At 45.1% G+C, this 15,000-nt stretch overlaps 1 pseudogene; it reads left to right on the top strand.

Moving 5' to 3' along the window:
• The first annotated feature begins 13,014 nt into the window (after window positions 1–13,014).
• On the top strand, window positions 13,015–14,530 carry LOC125756578 (major facilitator superfamily domain-containing protein 6-like protein B; annotated as a pseudogene).
• Window positions 14,531–15,000: the final 470 nt, after the last annotated feature.

A 15,000-nucleotide genomic window follows, 5' to 3' on the forward strand; every position in this document is an offset into this window, starting at 1 on the left:
TTTAGTCTTTTTTTATGCGCTGTAAGTCGTCATCATGTTGTCAGTACCCCGTTAAGTTTCAAGTTAGTTTGCTCTACTCGGTTTATACTTTTCATAGGACCAGCACTAAACATGAAAACCTACACTAAGAATATAATAAGCAATATAAATGCAATATTATAAAGAAACCACATTGCTGACTAATAATTCACACTTCACAGGGATTGCAAAACAGTCCTCATTATTGAATACTCAAAAAATAACAAATTCAGATGAAACTCCACAAAAAAGTAGTTGTAGGGCACATCCGGATAGGTTTGGATGGGCATGGCATGTGACAACCTTGAATATTCATAAAAAAATTACATTTTGCAGCCTAAGTAACAAGTACAATGAAATCAGTCTCTGATTACCAATTAGATTAGTTTATGTTGGCAGACATATTTTTGAAGGGTGGTGGTTTTGGGCTAGTTGGTATTTCATGGTGCTAAAAAGTAAAGCGCGAAAAACTGACGAGTAGAAAGAGCTGGCAAGAGACAGGCACTTGCCTAGTTTGTTGCGAGGAACAGTAGATGTACACAGGAAGTGAGTACAGTGGTATGAAAGGTCAACATCAGCACGTGCCATCACTAAACCTAACAGAACTTAGCAGAACCATAAAAATTGATGCAAAAAAGATAAACAGCAGGTGTAGAAACAGGGATTCAGAAACTGAGCCAAATATGGTGGCCACGGTATGTGCAAACCCACATCTTCCGAAGACTCCAATGTTTTCACTCAGGGATGCAGAAGGCTTACTCATGCAGTAACCCCCTTCCCGTTGACTCTGGCTCATGAGATGCTAAAAGAAAAAGAAAACTTCATTGGTTCTTCAAATTAGGGTGTCTTTTTGTGCTGACCATGTTTGTTAGCTGTACAAAACTCCTGCACACAAAGCCCTGCTGCATTATACAACCTCTCACAGCAAACTAGTCGAGAGGGCTATCATTCGCATGTGTTGTTTGTACAACCAAGAAAGGTCGTGCCACCATGCCATTGACTCCTGCTTTAAGGCCCAAGTGGTCCGCCTGAACATGTCAGGCTGTGCAGAGACACTGCTGGTCTCTGTTGCAGAGTCAACCCACAAAGTAAACAAGGAGACAGATGAGGTGTGTGTGCCGAAAAGAATGCGGAAAAACACAACAAAGTTGCAGTTATTTCATTGAAGCACCAATTGCCCAGTAGGCGGAAAAAACATCGGTGAGCATGTGGGTGTTCATTAAGTCTTTTCTGCACCGCACAAGCTATCATCGTTTTCGAAAAGGAGGAACCTCATTGTGAATCCGCATGAGGAGTGTGGGGTGAAGCACAGTTACTGCAACGTGGATTGTGTGCAGGAACCCTCTGTTTTGTGGCAGCTGCAATGTTGGTCAGGAAGCAGGTCTTAAAGGGACACTAAAGAGAAACAATGAATTGGTTTTTTGATAAAGTGTGCTCGGAGAACTCTTGTGTAGTTTATTTCACCACCATAGGTTTATTATTAGAGGAGAAAATCAAGTTCAAAGTTTCATTTTTAAATTTCCTACCGAACTTCGTAATTCGTGACGTAAAAGACTTCAAAGGGTATTTAACGTATTTTGGCGCCACTGGCTCGACGAAATTTCCACAAACTTGTTATGTCAAGTCTCTGGCCCCCTCAGAGGACAATGTACTTCGATTTAACCGATTAGGAACTACGTAGGCCGAAGTAGGCGTCGTCAAAAATATGTGACGTCACGGCAAATGGTGCGGGAATTCCAAGGTGGCGTCGCCACCTGTATTTTCTTTTTGCAAAGACTACTTTACTAATACGAGAAAAATCGTTTTGCTCTTTAGTGTCCCTTTAACGACCGTCTTTGGGTGCATGCCAGCAATGTCCAAAACAAGATTTTTTGCAATTCATTGTAGCAAATGCTGCATAGCAAATGCGATTGTCGGAATTTCATCACACCACAGTAGTTTGCAAACACAAAGACGACTGTACTCGTATCATTGTAGAGGCAGCGCAGATTAAAATGGGAAGTTGTTGCACAAGTCATCTGTATACCTGAACGAAAAAGAATCGGTGCTTTTGGAAGGTACGGTTTTGCGCATGCTGTGGCCACCATGATACTGCTCAGTTTCTGAATTTCTGTTTGTACTCATTCTGCTAATCTCTGTTTGTATCATTTTTTATGGTTCTGCGAAGTTCTTTTATGATTAGTCATGCCACGTGCTGATATTGACCTTTCTTATCACTACCCACTTCCTGTACATATTCGCACCCGTCTATGTTGTCGTTTTTTGTGCTTTATCCTTAAACTTCCCTTTCAGAAATTTTGAATGAAACTAAAGACACTTTCGAAAAAAATGTTTACTCCTAGTTTACTAAAAGGGCTTAAGATTGTTTCTTGGGATTTTTAGTGACGTGCAAAAATATATTCGACTGAAATTTTAGCAACATTCTGTTGCGGCAAAATGACAATTTCACAGCCACATTTCTCATAAATTTAGAGAATAAACCTGGACTTTAGCTAATATTGTGCAATGCTCGGTTCACGCAATTTTTTCGTGTGATTGTGTATTGCAGGCTTATGTCAGGCCTGGCATCTGGATTGGCAAGCAGGCTTCGGGGACGTTGGTCTGGGTCATGTCTGATTTGATGTTCTGGCATTTGGTGTCCGATGTTTTGGACAGTAGATGAGCTGAAAAAAAAATCGAAGCACGACTGGAACTTTGTCCGAAAAGTCTTGGTGAAAGGAAAGGGCAACATCCTGCCCAGCCTCCACATCACAGAAGCTGTTGTCCCTTAAACGTGAGTACTGCTAAGCACACTGTTCCAATGAAAAGCATATTTTCAAATATTGTATTTTTCGGTGCATAACCACTGCAGGTGCAGCTATTGCTTGGTAATACAGTACTTACAGAAACCTATGCTGATGTAGAGTAATAACTTATCATAGTTGGCTTATCATTGTTTGCATGCAATATTGCTACTGCAAATGTATAACCTATGTAATGGTTAACTTTCACTCATATAGTGGTGTGTTTAAGGTTTAACACAAAAAGGGACATTGCAGTATGTGTTTGCACTTATTCCAAGATCAACTGTAGTAGTCTGTTTTGTTAGGATTGAATTAAAATTTCATTCATTCTGTATGCAGTGCGGCAAGCACGAGCATAGCAACAAAATCCATTATGCTTGAGGTGCATCCCTTGAACACAAGAGCTGCACAATTACATTAGCAAAGAAGAATGAGTAGGAGCGACTCTGTTATTCTTACGTAACTTTGGTGCACTTTCTAAAATATGATAAACCAGAAAGAATCCAAGCCCAACTGTTTGTAATTGAGAATCTGTGTTGATCAGAATGCTTTAGGCAGTTAATTACTTGTTGTATGATAGAACACTCAAAACGGCTGACATGACGACAGACCAGACAGACTTGTTCAGCTTTCCTTGATGCATGTATACGCATCTGACGTAGAGGAATCTGCTGCTGAGTGATAAGAGGTGCTGTTTGATTGAAACGTGTCAACTGCTGCCAGATGCAGCTGATTGTCCCTAGCTAGTTGTGTGCAGCGTGTCACCTACTAAGCTCACGTCGTCACTGCCAGGGTACTTGTTAGTCGTGGGAGTGTTCTTAGTAACGCTTCTGCTCCTGAATATGCGTAGTTGTGGAAAGTACCATATTGGGTCGGCGTGGCGACAGCGAGCTGCTTCTGTTTATGCAAGTGACATGCATTCCTTCAGAAAGAAACAGCAGTGAACAGCCGCGCAGCACGTGTGTCATGTTTCGTAATAAAAGCCTGCACTACATTTACAGCAGTGCCAATAGCTCTATGCCACACATGCTGCCAAGCAGATAGCTGCACATGTTTATTACGATATAGTTGTCAATGATGTGTCATTCTGGCACGTTATCGGAAACCACCATTTCACTTTGGTGCTTTTCAATGTTTAGTAGTGAAAGCATTGCTCCACTTGCACCAAAGTCGGAATAATTAGTCGACTAGTCTGTGGCACGTTGTGACGTCAGCCATGTCATAAGTTGAGGGAAGCTGTTAACCTTTATGCAACAAAAAGTAATCACAGTGCGCACTCTCCACTGGTATAGGATGAGCCACTACGGTTTAAGTTAGTGAACAGGTCCTGTAGGGACTTGGTTGGGGATTCATTGTGACTACGTTTTAACTGCTGGTACAGTTATGCCCCTGTCACACGGCAAATCTAATGTCATTTACAACAAATGACATTAGGTGAACTTAATGTCATTTTACCTGCCTGCTGTCACACGACGAAAACAAATGTCATTTTAAAATGATGACCATGGCCTTAGCCCTCCTGAGCCGTGACGTTGGGACAAATAAAAATCTATTAAAACTTGCATCTCACATGCTTGTATCCTCGAAAATAATTTTCTATTACTAAAAAGCTGCTCGAAGAATATAAACGCAGCCGTTTTACACAACTTGCCACAGCTGTACGACACAAACGAAGTCAAGCCAAGAACCAATCGAAAACCAACATGGCCGACGATATGACCGGGCGTTGGTACTATTGGTACAGTGAACTAAAGCATAGGAGCACGACTGACACTCCGGCTGCAGAAATGAGACGGCGGCAGCTAATTCGTGTAGTCACCACCTTGATCACCAAAACACGTGCAATCGGACTATCAACACCTGCGATACGGGCAACAACAAGAGATCACAAATGAAACATGGCCGGCGTCCAGCCGCTGTAGTTGAGAGTAGCTTTCTTTTAGAAACTTTCGCATGTGCTGTTACGTGATCAAACCAGTAATAAGTTAATCTAGTAAAGAATAACATATTTACGAATTACAAAAGTTACGCATACATAAGTCAACAGTTATCTCCCTAAAAGGTTCCTGGCGTCGAGACTACGCATTCGGTCCGAAATCGAATGCGAATGTGTTTCGGGAACTCATTCGACAGGAAATGTCATTTTCATCGAATGGCATTAGTTTCCCCGTGTGACAGCAAACAAATGACATTACAAACGAATGACATTAGCTGTAAATGACATTAGATTTGCCGTGTGACAGGGGATTTAGAGTGGGTGGATATTGTAGTGATCGAATGGATTTATTTACAAGGTGAGATGATTAGTGCAGTGCAAGAGAGGACAGTCAGCCCAACAACAGCTTGCTCCTCTCTCGCTGTTGCACCTTCTCTCCTTCACGACTCCACCTCGGAGTGTGACAACCTCCCCGGGGGCAGACGAAGCTCTCTGAGGGCCGTTCCACGCCACAGGTCCCAGCCACTTTGGCGACTATCTCAAATGTGTTCGAAAAAGTAGTGCTGATTTATTGCATTGAAAACACTGAATTACTAGAATATTTTGGAGAGAAGCAATTTTTCGGTCACGTTGGAGCCTTTCGAATTTCGCAGAATGTCATCTGAGTGATGTTTGTAACAGAATTTATTCTGAGAGTATCGTGTCTCTTTTCAGTAGTGAATTTGGTTTACATATTAAAGCAAAGACGTTTGTACAAGGTGTTCGAAGGTCAATAACATTACTGCAATTTTTCTGCCATATATGTGTCCAGAAACTATGCCATAATGTTAAATGATTGCATTTTTTCACTTTTAATATCGGCTATGTCTGAGTATCTGAGTAATCAGTACTTGCTCTAGGAAAGGTACATTTTGTGTTAAAAATATTTTCAGGCCACTGAAGGCTGCAAATCCTATAAGCAAAAATCACGAATTTGAGAAAATCTTCACGTTGGTCCACATTGAGATGCAATTTGCATCACGTGATGTTAAAATTAAAAATCTGCTTTGTGCCTCAATCTAAAGCAAATAAATAGTTCTTCTTATATGGCATGTTTTATCACCTTATTTCCTTGTTTAAAAAAAAGGAAGAAAATAATTTTTTAAGTTCCCCGTTGACGGCTATCTTGTTCATACGGCAGCTTTCTCATTGTAGTTTTTCATTGACGTCAGTGGGGAACTTCGAAAATTATTTTCTTCCTTAAAACAAAAAAATGTAATGATAAAATATGCCATATAAGAACTATTTATTTGCTTTCGATTAAGGTATAAAGATGATTTTTAATTAATTTTAATTTTTGAAGTCTTTTATGGTTAGTTAGGTCTTTTATGGTTAATACCTTTTCTGTTTAACATTTATAACTATTTCCTTTGAGTTCTGGCAGAAAAGTTCCTTTGTCATTTCATTGTCATAGTGTTGGTCATTTTGGCAAGTACTACACAATACTCTTGTGATCTGCCACTGCTTGTTCATGTACCGGACCAAAATGTAACCTATTCATCTTGCCTTTTTGTTATTAGTATCTGTGCCCGCTCTGGTTTGGTTTTTTCTTGCAATAATTCATAGTTCTTATAAAATCTAGCAATTTTGGAAACCGGCTCATTTTTTTCTGCAGTTGACACGCAGATGCCATTGGCTCAGGAGGACAGCATCGACTTCGTTATTGGTCATCAAAGGACGATGGAAAGGTAATTTGAAGTCAGTGCATTGTTGAAGGATCCATGTACTTGTACATCTATTAGTAGTCGGCTATATCCAATAAAATATATTTATGGCTGGTTGCCTTAAAGGCTGAGATATAGTCTGGTGTATTCGACGATAGGCCACGTGCAGTGAAATTGGACATGCCAACGGCTACGGCAGCTAATTCCACAATCTATAGTCCTGCGTGCAGGACTGTAGAGTGGTGCATAACGAGACCGCAGCTCTGTGTTTGTTGGTTGATGTACACTTTTAGTCGCTCCATGCTTGTGCACCTATGCTTTTTGGTTGACGCGCATGTTTTTTCTCGTTCGGTGCACTGTTTGACTATGCATCGAAAACTACTTTCTTCACAAGCATGGTGCTATCCTGTCCCTTGTAGCTGGGAAAAACACTAGCATTGGTATTACATAGGTTGTGTTAGAAACAAAAATGGATCATGTACATAAGAGTGGATTTCTAAGGCTTCCCAGGCGTTCCATGTGTCACGGCACTCTATGCTATCATTGGCCTACACGCACATGTGATTTGTAATCCCTTCGAGCAGGCGAACAATTATGCAATCGCTGGTTAATGTGAGTAAACCACGGATGTGCGTTCTGAATGCAGACCACACGCTGCCATTTTGTGGACTGCCACTGCTGCGTGCAGTGAAATAGGGCATGTTCTATCTCTGCGCTGGCATGCCGATAGCAGCTGGGCGCGCCAGCAAAGCTGTCAGGCCAGAATATAGGTTGTCCACTTTTAGTCAGTGTAGCTTAACTGCGTCGCATGTGCTTGCACACGCGTGCTGTGCTGGACTCTATCTTGGGTTTACCTGCTCAAATAATTTCAAGCTTGCCCTGTGCCTGAAGTAACACCTAAAGGTGGAGAAAGAGTGCGTTCCTTGAATGTAAGCCCGATAAAAGCACTTTGTCAATGAAGTCTCCCTGGGCGCTGCCATAGCTCTCACTGGCCTGTTGTTGACATGCGTGACCCCCCAAAAATGCACTGCCAAGGCTGTGACATTGGCTTTCGTATTCTCGTGCAACAGCCCAGAAAGGAGGCGATCCTTCTCTCTGTTAAAAAGGTCTATGTGTGTTTTAAACCTGGGAGTGTTAATCAGCGCCACTAGTAGCCATGACGGCGAGCATGGAACACGTTTTCTGCCTGTTGGCATCACGTAGCACTTCCCTTGGCATCATTGTCTGTTAGTTCTAATTAAAGCAAGAGATTGTTATTCCTGAATAGAACAATGCTTCCAGGCGAGTGTTGAGGCAAGATTGCCAAAAATACTTGCCAGCAGTTCAAGGCTTCTTAACAAAACCAGCAACACGGCGGCACCTATATACCAGATTGTTGCAGCATGTCTTGTGCCACAATGGCAGTAAACTTGAGGGACCCTGAAACTTTGTGAAGTGTTTAGGCCGCAGCATGTTCAAATTGTATGCATAATAAACTGGCGCACCATCCAGGCACCTAAGGACAATCGTGTTACTCTCCTTCTCGGCACTGCATTGCCTCCTTACCTCGTCGAATACGCAGCTAAAGTACAGCTGGCGACAGCGGCTCACTTGACAGGTTGAGCTGTGCTTCCCTCTTTGTGGCCTCTGAAATTTGCTCCAGCATGTTGCAGCATGGCTTGGCCATGCTGTGACATGCCAAAACAAAGTTGATTGCATAGGCCACATAGAAGCGCACGATCAAGACCTGCTCTGCTAGGAACTGCAATTATGTCCAGTACGGAAATTACCAAGATGTATACTGACAAGTAAAAAGTATGCGAGAGCAATCACAGGTAGTTGCAGACAATATGGTGGTGCCTTTGGTGGTGAAGTTACAGCTGCAGACGTGTTGAATCGTGGCGTTGATTTGAAAGCAAGAGGTGATGCTCACTGCACCGATGATATGAAATAATGTACTAGAATACTTGTGGCACCGCTTGCCAGTTGCCCTACAATATGTCTTACTATTTAGTTGTATTAAAGCGCCTTGGCTAGATTATTTCGTTTAACCTTGCAAATAATATGGGAACTTGCAGTGACGCCAGTGCATTTGGTTGCTTGAATCTTGTGATTGCTTTTTTTTTGTGCAGGCCTCTTCGGAGTCTACATGGGGTCTGCAGTGAGCGAGGACGAGGGAAGAAAAGGATGAAGGATGTGCGGCGGCACCTCTCCCAGAAACTGGCGGATTGCCAGAGAAAGTAGAACAATGCTCAGTTCGAACTATAAAAAATTTGAATGACATCCCCTAGGCATTTGTTGACTTCATTACCTGGCGGCTTTGTATGTTTGTCTAACAAACGAGCCCTTAATTAACTCCTCTTTTGTTCATAGTAGAACATGTAGTTTTACAGATTTTTCTATGGACAGAATCAAGTAAAAGGCAGAAAAAACTTGTAACACTTCATTCAAACATATGGTAATACACACTCCATTCATTATATGATGCCATATTTAAAGCACATCCAAACTATGGGCTTGAAGTGTGACTGGTGCGGCCGTAGCGCTACCTCTTGGTGCTGGTGTGCTCTGCTTCGTGGTGGTTGCACTAGGAGTGTTTCAGTTGAAATGCACATTGAAGCACACAAATTAGCCGACTTTTATACGATCTTGCATGCCCGAACTTGTATCGCAGGGACTCTAGCCTGCAACGTTGCCTATTTTGGGTCGTGGTCATCTTGGCTTGGCCATGCTGTGATTTGGCATACTAAGCTGCATAAGATGGTTCCAGTGGGTGACGGTTCTTAGATGATCGTCACAGGTGCAGCCGACTATTTTCCACTTGCAGCTCTGTGACCACTGCGGGAAATCCTGGGGCAGCAATTGGCCGCACTGATATTCTAGGGCAACAGCAATGCAGTCTGCTTGGTGGTTGTGGGCACAGACTGCTCAGACCTTGCTGATACACTAGAATTACACAAGGTTGGCAAAGTGTTAATGCTGTACAGCCTATGACCACCTTTCCTAGGCTGACACGAGTTCATGGCATCTGCTGGAAACCTGTGGTCTCTTGCGAGTGGCTGGTAGTCTTCGAGCGCATGAGCTAGTCTTTTGTGTGTCTGGCAGTGTTTCTCATCTGGACTGTGTTCAGCAAACCGCCGCTCAGCAAAGGGTGAACATTTCCAGCCAACGGATATGATAAAATTAATGTGGCTCTCAGGGGTACACAGTTCATGCTCAGGCAAACATCTTTGAGTGGAAACTCGTCAAGTATGTGAGTTGCGCTCGCTTCTCCAGCTGCTGCGGTTAGGAAGTGAATTTGGCTGCCACCAGCGATATTCTGGTGTTGGCCGCTGCGCCAATGAGTATGCATGCTTTTCATGTATACATGACCAATTCAGTTTTTGCCAATTAGTGGTGCAGAAATTGCACGAAGCTTCAGCACAGGCTGTAAACTTCATATTATAGCATATTAAGTGCAGTTAAAAGCTACACTGCAAAACCAGAGTGGCCGTAGGAGTTGTATATTACATGTCAAAACTGAAGGTGCGTTTTTGTACTGGAACAATGCATGTGGTCAACCGCTGGCACATGCATATAATAAGCTAGTTATTTAAATAACACAGCACAGAAGTTTACCTTTGCCAGAAAGGCCTCGGCCAGGGTTTGTGGTGAAGCCTTACAACTACACATTGCGGCATAAGAATAGGCCGCCACCAGGGGCTTAGCCAGAAATTTTTTTCGGAGGGGGGGGGGAGGGTTCAACCATGCTTTTTGTATGCTCGTGCGTGCGTTTGTATGTATGCGTCTATATATACGCAAGCAAAATTGAAAAATTTCGGGGGGGCTTTAACCCCACCCCCCACCCCTTGGTTACGCCCCTGGCCGCCACAACCCCTCCGTACGTGGAGGCGTTCGAGGAGGAGGAGGAGGAGCCCCCTCCCGCGTTGCAGGTGCAAACAGACCGACAGAGGTACCCACAGACCGACAGTCCCGATAAACCCGACGAGTCCCGATAGACCCGACAGTCCCGATAAATCCGATAGACCCGACAGACCGACAGTCCCGATAAACCCGATAGTCCCGATAAATCCGATAGACCCGACAGACCGACAGGCCAAAATAACATATTGCTTTCAGGCCGACAGACCGACAGCCTGTCGGATTTTTTGACTGGGATAGTTAACGGTGAAAGCGTTATCAGAGAACGAGGTGTGACAGCCAGAAGAGCGTCGCATATTGGACGCAGAACTAGGTCGCCATCCCGCGGCATGTTAAAATGTGATTGAACACCACGGCCGGACTAGAGGGAAACGCAAGGCGCGTCGTGCCGCCCCGGTAGCCCGGCCGCGGTTTTTCTCGGGGCGAGCGCGTGAGCGGGGAACGGTGTTACAGCCAGGTGAGACAGGCGCGCGTCGCAGAGCTATATTTGGTTTGTATTAGCGTGATGATATGAGCGAGGCCAACGCTTTTACGACGCTAGGGCTAAGGTCGCCACTTCGCGGTGTGTTAATTCATTGACAAACTTGAACTTCTTTTGAAAACGCGCCGAATGGGACGGACGTACGCGTTGCAGGTGCTAGTCGCGGAGGCCACAGTAATGACGAATTACTTTACCTTACCGCTCCCAGAGGGCAACACCACCCCGCCGACCGTGAGAGTGGTAGATATAAAAGGCACCTTTGATTAAAGCCGATGCAGTCTGTGACCGTGGCGTAGGGGGATTAGTCGTGCCGGGGCAATGGTTGTTGCCTGACCCGCGGTCGTGGGTTCGGATGCCCGTTCATAGAAACTTGTTTTTCTTTGGCCATCTGATCGTGTATAATTTATTCGACGTCATTTCCGTGACGGAAATACGGTCACTGAGGTCTTGGTGGACCCGCCAGCATAAACCACTTTCATGTCAAAAAACTACGCTTCGCATAGTGGTGCCAAGCCTGATGTTGGAGCTGGGCGCGGGTGCCCTTCCTTGTCTCTTCTTATTCTTCTCTTCCTTTCTTTTCTTTCTTTTCTCCTTTATCCCCCTTTCTCTCTCTTTCTTTGATTCTCTCTGTGAGTAGGGGTCACAGGTTTCGAATCCCCGGTCGTGTGCTTCATATATATATTACTATATATATATATAATATATATATATATCTATATATATATAATATATAGTATATATCTCTATATATATATATAATTTATTATATATGTATTATATATATATATATATATATATATGTATATATATATATATATATATATATAATATATATTATAATATTATATATATGTATATATATTTATATATATATATATATAATTATATATATATATATATATATATATATACCGACGGCAAACACCAAGCCGTGGGTGTCCATATGATCGCTCCGCAGCGCGCGGCGTTAGACTGCTCGGCCAAGTAGCCTACGCCCTTCAGCATGCTAACGGCGAGTATTTATATACACCACTTACTGCTCGCGGTACGCAGAGAACTCAGATGCATTTCAGCGTGTTCTCTGCATCAGCAGTGGAGATGGCGTGAGGGGTGCGGCTTTAAAGGTCGTCGCCCCGCTCGTTGCGATGCGCGCGCTCCTCCTGCCTCTATCACCTCTACATTGCCCTACAAGGCGTGGTCGATCGTGCGCTGTCGCGCTTATCTCGTGATGGCGGTGTTTGTACGTCTTGTGCGTTCACCGCAAAGTTTGCGTTGAAATTACAGACCGCACGAAGATCACTTCGCTCGCTGCAGCGGCCGCGTTTGCAAAAGGAGCGTGCTGCTCAAACACAAAGAAGTAACAACTGTGACAGTGGTTAATTCGCGCTCGTCCTGTGTGTGTTCTTTTCGTGCGTCCTTTGTGCTTGCGCTACAAGTTTCGAGCTGCTTGCCGTTCTTCGCGTGAGATTCCAATTTGTTGCTATCGCATTCACTGCTTCGCCCTTGCGGCGAGACTGTGACTCTAATTCTCTTTACTGTAAAACTAGGCGTGTGTATATACATATATATATATATATATATATATATATATATATATTATTTTATTGATTATTTTATTACCCTAACAACTATGTGGAAAGGGGTAGCCGTCACCAAGCAATGGTGACAACTCCTTCATTTATTTTCTATTTCAATAAAAAAAGGTGTATAGAAGCAGCCGAGGCACCTTCCTTGTCATTCTTTTTGTGACATCCGCTTTACAATAAAACAAGAGCAAAATGATATTGAGAGGTCAGGTCCGTGCGCCTTTAACCATGCGGCAACTGAGCGATCATTGTTAGATGAAGCGTCAGCTACGGGGGGGTCGCAAGGGCGCGCTCGCCCTTCCCCCCCTCGAAGTCACCCATGCAGATGGAATGACGCACTCCTTAGCCGCTCTGTTTTATTTTATTTCGTTAGTTCGCCCTACGGCATCAATACACCTTACACAAAATTATGCAGATGTGTTCTGGGAGCTGCATTTTGTTCTAGACAGGCATTCTACTGCTGTAATTAACATTGCGTAATTAAGCTTCGAAATTTTTATCACTACAATGACATATTTTGTACCTTACACAAGGAACAGTTGACATCCCCGTGTCGACGCCGGCCAGCCCCAAAGGGCAATGGGAAACCATACCTCACACTGAGCTCATGTTCGCAGGTACGGCCTGCTTGTTGCCCTTTCTGACGGTGCACATGCGTCAGCTTGACTGAGCGTGGAGGAGACCGCCATCATCTACAGCATCGGGCCGTTCGCCTCAGCTTCTGGGACCCTACGCGGCCACCTTCCTGGGAGACAAGTACGGCAGTTACAAGTGTGCGCTGCTGGGTTGCCTGATGCTGACCGCGCTGTCCGGCACCAGCCTGCTGCTGGTACCACAGGCCCTGGGTCCCCCCGTGCCACCGCCGGCAATACACTTGCACTGTGGCCCGTCGCTTCAGCTCGAGGTGGTGGTGGACCACTGCGGTGACGAGCACGGAGCGTGTCCCGAGCCGTCGCCGGGACTAGCGCTGCCCGTGCTTCTATCGGACTGTCGTCCCGAATGTCCAGACAACGAGTGGCTTCACGCTATCGACGAGACGGGCATCTGCTTCACGGACGACTACGGCAACAAGGAGTGCCACGTGGTGAGCGAGAATGACACGCTGGCGCGCAGCACATCTCTCGGCCTCTACCTGGAGCCTGCCCGGGATCCCGACCTTCTCTGCCTGCACCCGGTGACGGCCATCACGTGGGAGAGCAGGGTTTTCCACAACGTGTCCTGTCTGAAGCATCTTCCTGACCAGGACCACACTAACTGCTCGCTCAAGTGTACCGTCGAGGACACCGAAGAAGTGGACGCCGTGTCAGCCGCCGATTTTTGGCACGCTGAATGCACGCCGCCCGAAGGCAGTGACCGCCGCATCACCATCTCCGTTTACTTCGTGCTGCGGATCATATTTCAGGTGCTCGTCTCCATATGTTTCACTCTCCTGGACGCCACGACTGTGTCGATGGTGCACGCGCACGAAGGACGCTTTGCATGGCAGCGCTTCTGGGCCATCGTGGGCTCTGTCTTCTGCGCCCCGCTCTCGGGATTCTTCATCGACCTGAGCAGCGAGCATGTGATGACGGGTTTTGACTACTCGCCCGCTTTCTACATGTTCAACGTGTTTACTGTGCTCACGGCAATCTTTACGTATGTACTAGAAATACAAGTGGCCACTCCCGGTAGGAACGTCTTCTACAAGGCCCGGAGACTGATGAAGCAGCCGCCATTCCTGAGCCTCTTCTTGTTTGTGCTCTGCCTCGGAAGCGTGTACGGCTTTCTCGAGTACTTTCTGTTTTGGTACCTGCTCGATCTCGGTGCGGCCAACTACCTTCTTGGGCTGACCATATCTGTCGGTGGGTTCGCTGGCTTCTTGTTTCTCTATGAAACCAAGTGGTTTATGGACAAGCTGGGCGTCGTGAATATCATCGCCCTTTCCGGTCTGGTCTACTGCGCCAGGTTGGTGGGCTACTCGTACATCGGCCAACATCCCCTGTGGTGCATTCCCCTGGAAGGACTCGAGGCCATGACGTTCCACCTTCTGTGGGTGGCCATCGGCACCTATGGCACGCACATTGCGCCCAGGGGACTCAAGCCAACCGTGCAGAGCTGCGTCGGTGGCATTTACTTCGGCCTCGGTAAGCTATTCGCGTCTCATAAATACGGAACTGGTATAGTCCTATTCCCCGAGAATTGCAGTTGTCTTGTAAATGAATGCTCTGTTTGCTTACGCGTTGAGGGAGTAAATTTCCCTTGTGTTTTTTCGTTTCTAGGATGTTAGGGGATTATCTGTTTGCTGAAAAAGCACCGCAGTATTCTGTCTGCAATTTCATACACCTATTCTTTTTGGGCTGTCATGAATAGGCGAGTATTATCGTGCGTTGTCCCTGGACAGGACGATCATTTCCAACGAATAAGTATCTTGTAAGTATCGACCCAACAGTTATTCTTTCGATTTGCCATGAACATACTGATAATGGTCAACTCTGAATCGAGGGTGGGCCATCCACTCGTTGCGCAATCCACGTGTTGTGACGCCTGGTGCAATTGTACGCTTCTGCCATGCAACATGACCGTTTTAAGTGCGAAGCATTTCTTAGCGAACCTC

This window comes from Rhipicephalus sanguineus, unplaced genomic scaffold (genome assembly GCF_013339695.2).
Source record: "Rhipicephalus sanguineus isolate Rsan-2018 unplaced genomic scaffold, BIME_Rsan_1.4 Seq200, whole genome shotgun sequence".
NCBI classification, from domain to species: domain Eukaryota; kingdom Metazoa; phylum Arthropoda; class Arachnida; order Ixodida; family Ixodidae; genus Rhipicephalus; species Rhipicephalus sanguineus.